Genomic DNA, 15,703 nt, shown 5'->3' with positions numbered 1-15,703 from the left:
TCTGCTCGCGCGTTAGCGCCATCGGTGTTTACCGAGCAGTTTGTCAACGACGGCTACGAAAATTCGCCCTGGTACACCGGCTGGATCCTACATAATTTTATATAATACGGCACACAATACGGAAGGCTGAAGTGTCTTTTCGTCGGCGATGAGACGCGAATTTCCAACGCTGCAATATCCGAGGCAGTCTTTTTCTCCCAACTGCTGGAAACGGAATATCCCTAGCTGGCAGTAATAATCGGAGAAAGATCACTTAATGGCCCTCTAGGATAAGAGCCACCGCCATTCGCACCTCCGCGAATTTGCTGCTAGCGCCTAACAAAATTGCCGCATTATGTCGTTTAACGCCCTCGGAAATACAGCCGCGCATCGGGAACGAGAGAGAATAAAAGTTAGCTGTTTGGAGGGGGTTGAAGGGGGAGGGTTAGCGAAGAGGGAGGCGCGGCGAGATGGGGACGAACGAAGGCTGAATGAAGCGAGAAAGAGACGGGAAACAGCCGGGGAAGAGAAAATTACACGGGATGTCCGCGCGATAGAACGATGTGACGCGACGCTATAACACGGGGAAAGGTGTCAGGGAGTGCGAGCACAAGCATGGACCGAGGATCGCGATGCATAATAGATGCGTCGGCTGCGTTTTGGTGCAAACAGGGACAAATTCCTCGATGCACTCGTTGCAACAATTGAATCGGTAATCAAGCCGGTCTCGATAATCGAATCAGTCTCTGGTACACGCGTAATTGAAATTTCGCAACCGACCACTGCAAATACCCCCAACCCCGCTACCTTTTGCCTATCTCTTTTCCCTATTCTGGCTCTCGTTGCAAGTCGCGAAATTGCCTCGACGAATTTTCTGCTCGCTTGTGTTCCCGGTGACGAATCGGCAATCTTACAAATTGTCTCTGCCATAGAGAGGAAAAATGGTGCACGCAGCAGAGGTAGGAGGAAAAAGCTAATGGCGATGGATGGATGACCGATGGCAACGACGTCGCGTCGATGCTGCGCACTGTGCCTCACGGTGACAAGTAATTCGACGTGATACGTATACCGCGCGAAATCGTATTTTCAACGCCGGAAAATTGTGGCGATCGAATGATTAAACTCTCAACAATGTCAAGAACTATGCCGCCCCCCGCAGAGAAAGTATAACATCGATCTATTCCGAACGTCACTCCGAAGGAAGAAATTTCGCGGAGAAAAATGGACACAAGACGTTTTTCATTTTTGCTTCTGAAGACATTACGATATTGAATGAATCGTTTAAAGAAGAGCATCGACTACGATAGCTCTTCTCGGAGCTTGAAAAATAAATTCTTCCATATCGTTATCTGCTTTACAACTCGTTGCAAATTTGCGACGAAATCGGAGAAACCGTTAAAGAACAGCCGCATAGAATATTACGTTGCGATCGAAAGGTTTATTACTTTCGACTAGTCGATGTCCGCGTTAAGAAATCCGCCTATTGTTTCCGATTTCATTTTTCTAACGCATACGGCCGGGAATGAAAGGCAGGGTTGGATTAATTATCGAAGGACAGAAAAAAATGGGTACTTAATTAAGGCGGATGACCGGATCAGATGTTCTTAGCCGCGCAACGGTGACACGGTCGAAAGAATTTCCTTCGAGCCGACTTCATTTCGCGGAGCGTGAATAAAAGTGGCCGACGAAAGGAGGCGACACGGACCTCGCCCCTCGCTCTCACGCTGTTTCGCGTAAATTGACCCTGACGAAGAAAGCATTTCTGTAAACTACTTTCATTCCGTTCCTTTTGTGTCGACTCGCCGCGCCGTGGCTTTGGCTGAAAAGACTCGCGATATCTATGGAAAATGCACGGTTGGCGAGTCGCGAGCCATTCGCGCGCGACTCAATATCAATTGTACAGAGTAATTATTAGCAACGCCATTGTCGCTGACTAGAGACCGCCTTAATAATCGGCATGCCGAATGCTGGATCGTTTTGTGCCCTCAGAGAAAAACCACTTCTTTCGCTCGAAGCGATTCCAGGAAATACTGTAGACTGTAGAGACGTTCAGATTGTGGAGCAGCGTTTTTTTAGAACGTGGAAATCGTGTTTAATTAGAGGAAGTTGAAAGCACGGTATGAAAATATGCTATAAGCGATTGAAGCGGTACAAATTATTCTCCGCAGACGTGCAAACATTTTTAACAAATGATATAGAATTAAACGTAAAGAAGGATTCGGTGATGTGATGGAAAATAGATGCGTGTTGGATACACGCGTTGACAAACAAGGAAGTAAAAATACGGGATACTCGCTCGCTAAAATTTGCTCTTTCTAAACACACACCGCTTGCTAATGCTCTCTCAAAATTCTCTTTCTGGATCTTAAACTCTTTTTCACCACTGTCCACCCTTCAAGAAGGGCCAGCTCTCCGTACAAAACAAACACACACTCGCTACCGCCACTTAGTCTCATCGACGCATGTCTCTGCTCTTTAGAATTCTCGGCCTCCAAACACTTGCTACGCTCTTCATTCTCGAAAACTTCCTTTGAAATTTCCGCTGTCGTTTCTCGATAATTGCATCGATCCTGCTTGGAAAAATTACAGAAATTTCCTTGTTCTATTCTTCGTCTATCATCTTAACAATCTCACCGATCGTCTCCCTCTTTCTCTGTCTCTATCTCTCTCTCTGTTTCTCGCACCAATATCTAATTCTTTTTACATTACACGATACCGCAGCATCGCGTGTTTCGCTATCTGGCCTCGATAAAGGGCGGCTCGACGAAGATAAGAATCTCTATTTCGCTCGGTTGAATTGAATCTGTAAGCCTGGCGAAGGTTTTTCAAGCAGTTGGACGACAGTCGAACCGAGAACTCGTGCATCCTATTCACCTTGTGCCAGTGGCGGTGCCGCCGCGCGCCAGGCATCGTTTCCCTAGCAGTTTTTGCGTGATGTAAACACAAAACTTGCATCACGGAAGAGAGACAGGGAAAGCGGACCTTCCGTCGTGTACACACCTATCCGCCTTGCGAACGCAGGCGGAGGGTTTTTCTAAAGACGCGACACAGGGAATGTGTAATACGCGGAACAATGCTCGACACGTTTTCCTACGACTCCCACTTACATTCACGTATCCGTCCGCTCCATTATCTTTTCACGAACGTCCACTTTGTGCCGTTTCTCTCACTCTCTCTCTCTCTTTTTTTTCACCCCATCGTTTCTTTTTTCCTCTCTCCAATTTTTCTCTTCTCCTTCGCAAACCGTGCAACTGCACGGCGCGAGAGAAACAAGCTTAATTTTGTGCCGCGAGATGTACAAATGATGGCGTTAACGTCGAGCCACGAACGTCAACCATGGGAAAATTCGACCAAGTCGTACTACAGGCTCGTGGATTTATCAGCGACGTAAATCAGCCAACGATACCGTGAACGTTTAACGCGCCGTTGGAATTTATGCACAGCCATCCGGGACGGACAATTTATATCGAACCGATCGGATGGCTGGCGAAATAAAGCGATCACGCGTAAATTCGTTATAAACCGGCTGGTTATGAATTTGCCTGTGCCCGGAGTTTCAACCTGCAGTCTACGGAGGAGGGAGAAAAAAATTGGAATTAATTTTATGGAAATACGCGGTGGCGCGAACAGGGGGCTTGATTGTTGAAATCTCGTTAGAATAATGCCCGGTGTGCACGAATATCTTTTATTTTCACTCGAACGATTGTTTATCCGTTTGTAAAAATAATATTTTATTGTTCAAATGTTTTCTCGGTGTAAACTGATTCGTTACGCGCTGCTGCAATTTATTTCGCTGTAACGAAATAACGAAACGTAACCGAATTCTAAAACGACTTTAACTTACTCTACGAACGACTGTGAATACCTGTTTTAAACATTTTGTGCGAAAAACAACGGTACGTCGTTTCGTTCGCCAAATAATTTGGCCGCCGCAAACATTCGTCCACGGCATTTTGTTAATTGTATGCCAAGTAAACAATTCCTACAAACAGTTTGACGTTTGGCAACAAGTAACAAATGTACAAATGGAACATTCCCGTTTAAATTCTTTTAAATCGAAATATTTTGCGACTATATATTATAATTTCATAACTAATGCGATCGTGACAGCTGAATCTCACTATGCGCTAACAAAACGTTTCAAAATATATATTATAACACGATATAAACGCGTTCTAATATTTTCGTAACCAACTCCACATCGAACCCGGAATAGCAAAACTAACGAAAAATACTTCAACCATAAATCTTCCTTCTGAACCGTTCGTTCCGACAGCGTGTACACGAGCAGAGAACGATATAAAGCATTCCCTTGAACTACCAGTCTGGACTCAAACTCATTCGAATACCACCAAACTGCCATATCGATAGACGTAGCAGGTCCGTAGCCTTCGAGGGTTGATAGTTAATAAAGGATTTAACAGAGACGTAAATAGGAAATTCAAACGGAGTGTACGTCAACGCGGGTTTCCGTTTTTGCGCGGACAGGCGTCGCACGGGGTACGCTCGACGACTCTACACAGTCGGTTGTCTCCACAGGATCTATCCCATGGTGTGGCCGTGTGTCGCAAAAGCCCTCCTCTCTCTATTACTGTCACGGTTCCTATACTCACAGAGAGATACGCTCCGCGTATATATGTGTGTGTGTACGTGGTCCCTCCATTCTCCTTCGTAGCCCATTATGCTCCCATGAATGGTGTCCGCGTTCGAGTACGAGATTCGAATCGGCACCCCGACCATCGTCGACACTTCGCCTCTGTTCGAACTGTCAATGGTGAGAGAGCAGAGTCGAGAGAACGACACGAACACGGGAGAAACGAACCGTTTCACGACAATGGAAACTCGCGCTGCACGTAGACCGAGCCGGTGGCTTCGTGTTTTTTCTCCGTTGCCATCGGCCGGTTGTCACTCTCTCGGCTGACACGTACTCCACGGAAAAAGGATATTGATGGCTGCAATGAAATAACCGCCGCAACGGGCGACTTCCGAGCCAAAAGAAGGAGAAGTCTGCCCGCCTGCGTCACCGCGTTTATCGTTTGCCCGTTCACCACCAAACGGCAAGATATTGCTTGTAAGATGGATCTATCGGTCGACGTCGATCGTGCCACGTTAGCAAGGATGGTACGCGAGTCCTTGCTAGAGTGGATTCTCTCGTCAGGTTCAATTTTGATGATTTTGCGTAGCTACGATATAGAAAGTCGTGCAGGAAGTCGGCGTTTTACCGATCGATTTATCCGCTCTAACGGTCTATCGTTTGTTAATTTCACTATTTTCATTAGAAGTTTGTTGCGTTCGTTTTACACGTTACAATAAACTCGTAACTCTGAATCGTAGAAAACACGGTAGTCGGAAATTCTGTTCGATGTTTCTACTCATACAGCGCGAAATCCCATAGCGCGATAAATCTCTACTCGTATCTAATTTGTTCCACGCGTCTCATCCACTCGTCCTAATCAACGGATCCCCAGGGATTATGCTACGAAAATTTGATTTCGTCGCCAATCAAGCAATAGTAGACACTTTCCGCGAAAGTATTTACCGCGCCTTTCCAACCGATCGACAGAATTAGAGCGTCGAAACGAATCGAGCGAGAAATAAGTCATTCGCTGTCGTTCCGACAACGGCACGGCAATTGGATTTTTGTCAAGTCCCCTTTCGACACGCAAGCATCGACAACTTGGAAGCTTCGATTCGTGCAGCCAAAGTGACTCTTATTGCTTTCTTTTAATTTGCGACTGCTCACACGTGCGGCCGAGTTTGTGTTCTCCCCTTCGAATTCGCGCGAATCGTAGCGACTCGAACGGCTCGAGTTTTGTACGGCGTTGAACGATTTCGATTATCGGCTAACGTCATAAGGGGCAAGGGAGGGAAATCGGGGCCGGTGTTCGATCCTGCGAACCGGTGCGGGCCATCGTCCTCCGAAACTCGGTCCTCGAATCGTCGAAACGTATAACGACCATTCCGACCGAGTAACGAAGAGCAAGTTCACCACCCGCGGCGACCAATTACCCGAGGTGAGGGGAGGACGAGGAATTTTCAGGGGTTCTCGCGGGAAGCATTGTGTCTACAAGATCGTTATTTCTTGTCGATTTCCAGAGCTGTAGCACTGTCTGCGACCACGCTGAATACCGGCACAATTAAGATCCCCGACGGAGGTAATGGGGAACGTTTATTCTCTCTTCTTAATACGTCAATATCCTGAACCAGGGGGCTTACGTATTTTTCTCATGATCGTCCCTTCTTGGCTCATTGAGAGCAACTTTATCGTTTGTTATCGATTTTATCCCCCGTCCTTCTCCACTCCCGTATAGCGTGTGATTCTTGACGTCGCCCGTTCTGTATGTTCGTCGTTGCGTTTCTAGTTATTTTGGTCATCGCTTAAAAGTTCTCGTTTGCTACCAACTATTAGAAATCAATACTCGCTAGGTAACGGCTTCCGTGGGCGTTTGTCCTCGTCTTTCCGCTCGAAAATATTCCAACAGATTAATCTGGAATTGGCTGCGGACAATTAGCATTATCGATGTTTTTTTGGGAAGGAATAATTAACGAACAATATTTTACGGACAGGGTACGTTTCAGCCGTAGAAACCTGGCGCGATCTGTCGTCTAACGATCGTCCTAGGAATGTACGTTTCTTTATTTTACACTCTTTAGTTCAGTCGTGTAGGGTATCGAGCGACTTTCGATAGATGGAAACTGAAATTGCGGATGAAAGTATATTTTGTTACATTACGCAACGAAATCTATTTTCGTTGAATTTGATGTATGATCCGCACCGCTGGAATGCCTCGACATTTTCAGGCAAGGGGTAAAACTCTCGTGAGAAATTTCCGACATACACCGTGTATCATCTTCTCACCTACAAATCACAAAACAAAGTTTTCAGAGTATCCATCGAGAAAAGATGGCCTTCGTTGCTCGTTTCTAATCTAGTGAATCGAGCTTGCCAAACGCGTATCCCTTGATGAATAACAGCCCTGGAAAACAATCGTAAATCAAACCTATCGTTCGAGCAAACCTAACCAGTCGCAACGGAAAAATTCCGGTTGATCCAACACCGTGTTTATTCAAGGAAGTACAAACAACGCGTGTTTCCATCAGCTCGAAAACCCGTTGCTCGCGCGCGAAGGTAACTGCGAGCGATTTCCATCGGCGTTTTCCCCTGCAATTCTCATCTCGGTCGAGCCGGTAAAACCGCTAATGCCGCATCCATTATAACGTCACATTCGATTTGGCATATCCACGAAGGTATTCGAAAGCGCGAACAACCCTGCGCCGCGGGCTTCGACCGAGGGGTGCGTTCGAACACGCGCTCGAATTTCACAGGCGCAATTTCAAGAGCACGCGCGCCGCGTCGCTGCTCTCATTCATATTCATCGCGTTCGAAGCTGATCGCGCGTATTTACGCTCCGTTGTCAGATAGAATTGACTTTCAACGATGGGCCCTGCGATCTCCTTCGATCGAACGCGTTAACGTCGAAACCGATAGAGCGAACGTAGAGAAGTTGTTAGAGAAGTTTGGTGAAATCGTAGTTAAACAAATAAGTGGGTAGAAACGTTGATCGTTATCTCGTCTTAGTATTTGCCGTTAACATCGGCAATTTAAAGAGACACTCGTCTGGATCGGGATCTTTGACAGCGATCGGAATGTTAAGAAGATTCTTCACCGTGCAACGAAAATAGTGTAAGAAATTGCTAAAGCCGGTTACTGACTACTGACTGAACTCTCTCTCCATCGAGACGTTCTTTTTTTATACCAGAGTTTTCGGTATTACTACGGCGTACGCGTGTTTTATAGCTATTGACCGAAGATGGTCAAATGTACCTTTTTCAATTACCCAATATCCTAAAGGGCCACGGGTATATGGCCCATCGGGATTTCGCATCCTTCCCGGCCTGTCAGCACCTTTATTGTGTTCTATCTGTAGTTCATCGGTATTTCCCGAGGCTCCCAAACGGAGCAAAACTTTAATTTCTTGCTATAGAACCTTGAACAAAATCGTAACATTACGTTGGAAGTGTATAACAGCGATCGCGTAGAATTTCGCGACGAAAAGCAAATTAACAAAGACTGGAGGTAAATTTTCATCAAACTAACGGAAATTTTACCTCCGGTAGTCGTCGGTCACCGTTGATCTACGCGTTAATAAACTGATTAAAACGCGCTCGATATTCAAGGGTGTAGACGCGTGTCCCGTGCGAAAGTACGCATCAATCCGTGTGTATCGTACGTGCACATTGCACACGCGTGCACGTGTGGCGGGAACCAATGAAACGGTTCACGACTGACGCCTCCTCGATCGAGGGGATCCTCGGGTTGCCCCAAGGCAATGTCCCGATTGGATCCCACATCTACCACTATTCCCGACCGCAGATAGTAATACGAACCGTGTACGTATAGATACACAAGTTCCCGAATACGCTCGACAATGCCAGGTATTTAGCCAACCGACTGTTAATACGAATTCACGTGGCTGACTGGCTGGCTGGATCGGTTCGCTAATTATCCTCCCGGTTAACTTTCTCGCGCTTGCCTCCAGCCGCCGAGGAAGCGATTTTCTACTGCAATCGATAAGATGCTTCGAATAATTATAAAAAAAGATACATTTCCTCGACTTTTTGCCTCTCGTCGGTGATTACCTTGGACATCAACGTCGAAATTACTAACGCGTACAATCATCCAATTATATATACGTATCGGAGATGAAAGGGCATCGGGGCCTTTCTTTTGCAATGTTTGGGAAAGTCCCCGATACTTTACTCCAGACTTTTTATTATAGCTATACTTAAATAATAAAACTGAGAAATAGTTGTTTATGATCTAATCCGAGTATGGGTGCCCGAGATTTATGACAGTGGGCTTGGGCTCGAAGTGACATAACGGGTCGCTGAACGTAGCCACGGTCATAGGAGTGATACTTAACAGAGGTATGGAGTAATTATATAGCTCTCCTTAAAAACAAAAATTTATCCGAGGGATACAGAGAGGTACGGAGAAGAGTATATATAGGAGTATATAGAGTACCGTGGACAAGTACGTTGAGTCACACCCGAATCGTGGATCAGTAAGTTGAGTTAGTAGATTTAGACTGTGGCAGAAATCGCATTCGTCATCCCGTTGACTGTGGATTCGTTATGGAACCTAAATTCATTGTCATCAACATCTCGATTATCTAATCGTAATAATTACATTTGTATCAGTAAAATATCATCTATAGTATATAACAACGATGGCCAATTGACGTGAAGATTCATCATACGCCCCCTAACTCCAATGATAACCCGACATATATATATATATATAGTACGACAATGGGTGAAATTGAAATAATATTAAAAAAGTAAATAGACATATAATTTATGGTAAAAGCAACATTTTGATGAATTTTTAGCAATTCCGTATCGTGCTGAAAACTTTCCGTTACAACGAGTTTATCGGTTTTCAGTTTCAATAACGAAAGCAGCATTTTGACAAACTTTTATACCGAATCAGACGCTATTATTCGGCCGAATTCGTTGTTAAATTAAGCGTAACCATTCCGATTTTAGATAACCAGCGGGAATTAGTCCGATACCAAGACGAATTATCTTCCTTTCAACTTTCTCACCCTTGCCTCGTCCCGACAAAAGGAATTTGATCCAAATTCCCTGGTTCTTTAATCGAACATTCGCCGCAGCATCCTCGGCTTGGTAACAGTTCACGCTTTGTAGGCGCAATTAAACGTTTAATTGCGCGATCGTTTGTACGGGATCTGTGTCCGCCTTTGGCAGCGTCTCGGCCCTTTGATCGAAAGACGCGACCCTCCGTTACAGTCGTATTCATAAAGCCGTTTCCATATTCTCTGGCGATAATATCTCAGTGACCCGGGTTGCTGATTGGACGATTGAACACCAACGGTAATTAACAGGGGTAATTATCAGGGATTGCCGGCGAAAGAATCGATTGTTAGCAAAACGAGTGGATTTCTGCGTAAGAATCGTCGCAGCGGAGACACTTTCCGATATCAAAAACCTTGCAAATGAGATCCACTCGACCGTTCCGGAATTGATTATCATCAATCCTTATCGGAAACGATACCGATCGTAAGATTCTCGGGTTCTCTCGAGCCTTGCACAATACTCGTCGACTCGTTTATTAGCCCCGTCGCGGTATAAACTCTCGAAAGCGGAGATAGAGGAATCGCGTGTTTCTCGATCTGCAATTCCTTTCGCGTCTACCGGTGCGATTAGCAATCGCTTTACGAGCCGCGACGCGATCCTTCCGTTGGCTTCTCAAACGATCCGCCACTCCTTTGGGTTTGATCGTCGATCTTTCGTCGAGTTGCCACAGAAAGCACGAGCTAACGATTCGCGATACGTGTGCGCGCGGTTGTTTCTTCTCGGATCCGATTCGTAGCAACGGTAGCACGTGTATGCTTTGAGATATAGATCTCGTTTCGGTAAAACATTAACGCGCGGAACGAGCAAAGTCGATTCGAAGAGGAGAGTGGAAGGTTCAAAGAGAGGCAAAGGTTGAACCACTCCCGTCGCCGTTATACGCCTTTCGTGTTATACGCAGGGTGGAGCGTAGAGAAATAGACGAGACAGACCAAAAGTTGACGAAAGAGCAAGAGAAATAGAAGTGGAAGGACAGGTTCGTCCGGGGGCAAGGACGAGGGCAAAGAAAAAGGGTATTTGGAAAGCGATGCTCCTGTCGTAAAACGCTGAGAGAAGTGAGAACGAGAACGTCAAAGCCCTAGCACGCATCCTTTAATCCCTTAATCCACCGTTGCCTTGTGAGAATTCTCTCTCTCTCTCTCTCTTTCTCTCTCTCTCTTCGACACCGGAACTGTGAATTTTCAAGATCTGCCTGGTGCAACGGCATCGGTGCGAGAAAGAGACAGAGGTCAGGGGAACGGAAAGGAACGGAGAGATGGCAAGAATCAGAGGAGAAGAAGGAGAGAACGAGAGGTCGGAGAAAAACAGAGAGATGTTTTACGGTTCAGACTTTTCAGGGCTGCGATGCGGGAATTACCGACACGCTGTTTGAAATTAAAGCAAGGGCGCCAGGGCAAAGGGTTGTACGCAGGCGAGGCTTGTGCACGTACACCTACACACCTGACTAAGAGAGAAGAGAAATAGAAGAAGAAAGAGGGAGAGAGGCAGAGAGAGAGAGAGAGAGAGAGAGAGAGAGAGAAATGTGCACGGGCCAGCGCAAAGGTTCTTCAAGATATTTCGCAACGGTGATGTAAATTTTTTCAACCACCACCCCCTTTCATGCGACGCCTTTGCCATCACTGCAAGAATGAAACGAATTTAACCTTATACGTTTTCCTTATTTGTTCGTAACTCGCTTTTGCTTTGAATTTCGCTACCTTTTGCCCCTTCTCTGTGCACGTGGCTCCCCTCCTCTTCTATCGTTTCTCCCTTTCCTCAACTATATTGCACTCGCGGACCCGTGCACGGCCCTGATATGAAAGACGAAATTTCCGAGGGCTTTCCCGACATGCTCTGCAAATAAAGCCACGCGGTATTATGTTACCATGGACGTATGAATCGGTCGCGTGATCGGGGGACCGTGCCAATATAGGTGAACTTGGGTTTCTTCGTGCTTTCAACCCTCCGTATTTTCTATTTCTCACTCGGCTATCGAGCTATAGAAGAGCGGCAGACTGATTTTCAAAGTTGCGTCTCGGTCTGAAAGTTCGAAAGAACACCATTATCCGGCGCTGGAGCAGCCGAGTTCAAAGAAAGCAACCGCGCGACCGTGAAAGCGTCGAAGGAAAATGTCGTACGAGAAAGTCGCTTCCGGTGCTGCGCGCCTCGGTCCAACGACACGCCAACCTTTTTCTCCATAGAATTCCTCCGTGTATTTTCATAATCGATTTCGCGTCGACGGCGAGTACACGCGTAAAAGAAGGGACCGACAATCGGGAGAGAGAGGACGCGGCGCGACACGCGGATCGATGTGCCGGGGCTTTAACGTCCGATTCCGTGGCACAACTTTCCAGCGTCGACGGCGCCATGGAGAAACACGAACTTCTCTTGTTTCGCCTGCGACACTCCATAGATAAACCAGTCGGTTTGAATCAAAACGAACAAGCGAAACAATCGCTGCAGTCGCCCGTTTCACGCCTTGCTCGGGGTTTTGTTTCAGCGAACGTTTCCAGCCTGAAGCGTCTTCGATTCCAGACCGTTTACACGAACGATCGGTTCTCACTAAGAATGGCTTTCCACTCTTTCCACTAGACTGATCTAATATTATTTAATGAAATTTATAATAATTACAGTAATACAAACGGAGCTGTATATTTGTATGTAAGCGCCTCTCGCTCGAAAGCTAAATTCATCAACGTCATCGAGATTAATCTTCTGCGTTTTAAAAAAATTAGGCGCTAATTATCTATCTATTATCTATCTAATTATCTGTATAATTGGTGTCAAAGTTGAGAAATGTTCAGAGAATACTTTTAAATGTTGCTCCTTTCCGTCAAAACAATTATATGTATACATATCGTATAATAGGGCATCTGTATCACGTTCAACAATAAGTAAAAAAATTAAAATCAGCTCAGCAGTCACATCGAATTTCGACAGATCGTTATCGCGATTGTTTCTCACGTTCATCAAGCCGCCAATTCCTGGTGCAAAAATACGCCTGACCAATGGTTATTTCCATGATTCGAGAATTCGAGCGTTGGCTGGCGACGTGATGAATTAGCTGCATCAATTATCATGTTCCGGGGCTACAGTTTCAGCACCGGTTCGGTTATCGCGCGCTCAGACAGCCGGAAACGAACGCGGATACGTGTTCGACAGCGAATCGCAGAAAAAAAGGTCGCTTCTGTGCACGCTCGTATTCGCTTTGCGTCGCGTACGGCTTGTACACGTACATATGTAGAGGCGAGACCACGCGGCACGCGATATATACGAGGGCACGGGATATCCGTGAATGCGGCTACCGACGGAAGAAGACCGTTCAGTGGAGGCATGGTTCTTTTTAGTAATTAAAAATTACGCGCCGCGGCCGGTGTGAGTCAAAGCGCGCGGCTTCGTTAATATATTCAGACTCGTACGTGCCTTTGGCCTTGCAAAAAGACGCGACAAAGTTGGTGCCTATTTCCCTGGTTCTCGGCTCGCCCCCACCCCAACGGGACCGCCAAACCACCCTCTCTCTTCATTCATACATTTTCCTCTTCCTTTTTTTTTTTTCTTTTTTCGTTCTTTCGTTCTTTCGTTCTTTCCTCCAACAGTCAGAGGCCCACCCTCCCCCGACGATAATCTTCCCTGATTTTCCAGTAGGAATTCTAATTTCTTTCTGCCGGCAAAGAACGATAAGAGCTCGTCGATGTGGAAAGCGATCTGGTCGCGCTCGCGATAACGTCCTCGACTCGTCTCTAATTTACCATCGTCCAAGCAGGCTCGCTGATTCCTCTCCTAGCCAATTACGAGTACAATATATTGCTGATTTTTTGCCGAGATAAAAATAATTCACTAGCGAAAAGATCCAATTGCACGATCATTTATCGTCCGATTAAATGCTCTTTTTATCAATGAAATTCCAAATTGTTTTATATAACGCATATGATGTATACATAGAAGTCGAACTAATTGACTGCGTTATTGTTAGTTATTGGTTTGCTTTCTAAAATATGAAATACTAAGCGCCATATTATGTATTCCGCCCCATCACGTATTACAAAATGTATAAAAAAAAATTTGTGTTATAAAATTGTCAGAAAATATATTTGATTCTTCATCGTTCGTATGTGGTCCTCGTTGAAAAGATAATGCAAACGACGAATCTTCGATTTGAGGAAAATATGAGAAGCACCAGGGTGGTTATAAAGATTAATAATTTATACGAAAACAAGCATTTTATATATAATATCTTGTAGTTTTTGCAAAAATGTACCTGTTTCACCTTTTTATTTAAATGTAACACGGTATGTCACACTGATTATTTTACAATAAGATACGCGGATGATACACCAAACATTAATTCACGACTGTACGTACACCCCATTTGAAACTCCACCCCCATTGAAATCAATAGCTTATGGCGTGTCATACCGGATTTTGTTTGTAGACGAACACTCGAAACCGTCGTGTGTACTCCAACCAGACTGCGTATACAAGTTGGTAGCGAGTGGTATCAACCTCGAAAAAATGGAGCTGTGAGAATCGAACATGTGTTTCACGGTTTTCGGTTACTGTCTGTCGTCTAAGGTTTCACGTTAATCGGTGTCGCCTTTTTCCAATGCCATTCTCGATAAATTTTCAAGCATCCTGTCTGTCTGTGGTCTAAAAATCCCAGACTTTCGTCGCTACTCGTATAAAATGGAACACGTGGTTTGTTATCTGTGCAAAATAATTAAATTTCTTAATAGCCGGACGCTTACATCGATAAATAACGAACAATTTGTTTATCCGCCGCGTTATTGATATTTCAATGGAGCTGAAGGAAGCTGAACTCGATTTAAGTGATAATCTACTTTTCGGCGAACATTCTGGTTGCAGTTGCAAACGACGTGCAAATCGTTTTCGATGTAATCTGTAATCTAAAAACGTATTCAGGGATCTCCTTTATTCACAGGTCTGTCACTGAGAGTCGGTTGGAATAATAAACAGCTCGGTGTAGTCGATTCAGGAGAGCGCGGATTATTTTCCAGCGTCGTTATAAACCTGTCAGCAACATCGTCCAGCAATCGTCACCTGCAATCATAAGCGCGTGAATACGATAAGATGTTCTTTATTCCGCTCGCATCAACTTTGCGGAAATGAGCCATAAACATGACGCGTGACACGTGTCTCATACGAAAGTAAAAGGGAGGCACGCGAACAATGTTTTATCGCTTTAATAATTTTTTAATAGCATAGTAGAATCGATCGATACATTAATTATCTTGGTATTTTTTTAACTTCGTAGAAAAGAGGGATGTATATATTATATAGAACGTCTGATTACTTTGATTCTTTACATAGATTATATAGAAAATCTTTTTTTAATTCCACCTGTACTGAATTTTTTCTTACCTTCGTCGTTGGATTTTTGATGAAAGCGCTTTAATAATACACAATTCTGAGTTGTTTTTCTTTTAAATAATCGAATTGCATATCTTATGGAATTTTTGCGTAACAAGCTGCTTAAAATAATGTTGCAAGATCTTCGATGTTCTAATTGCAACAGTCACACATTGCACAATCTAGGTGCATGAATATTCATGAAATTCCAGTCACTTTCCTTCATGAGAGTAACTTATATATCGTTTTATCAACGTATTAAGGTATTATAATTAAATACACGGAGAAAATTTGTTTTAAGCAAAAAAGGCGGACATTTCAGCAGCGGTTCACATCCTGTAATAATCCTGTACCACTACTTTTATATATCGAGCGACATTTTTGTACTAGCAACTGCAGAAGATTTGAAGTTCTCCTAAAGCCAGCACTCTCAGATTTTTACGAAAATCTAGAATCCTGCGAATCCTAGAATATTTTAAGACTTTTTGGGGCTAGTTAGTCTGTCTTTTGTATTTTCACTTGTAGAAACTTTTCCTCCGTTTCCTTCTATCCCCTTTACGACGCTGTTTACGTCTACTGCTGACATTTCTTTCCATACTCTCTTATTATCTTTTGCTCGCATTTTCTTGATTATGTTTTTAGAATTCCTTTGGTAGTACATTTTTGCGCTGCTTTTTTTAAGCAGCGATTATTAATGTTGCAACTTAAGTTATTAATGAAA

This window comes from Bombus fervidus, chromosome 4, assembly GCF_041682495.2.
Source record: "Bombus fervidus isolate BK054 chromosome 4, iyBomFerv1, whole genome shotgun sequence".
In the NCBI taxonomy this organism is placed as follows: domain Eukaryota; kingdom Metazoa; phylum Arthropoda; class Insecta; order Hymenoptera; family Apidae; genus Bombus; species Bombus fervidus.
The sequence above is the reverse complement of the archived record's forward strand: the minus strand, read 5'-3'. Positions refer to the sequence as shown.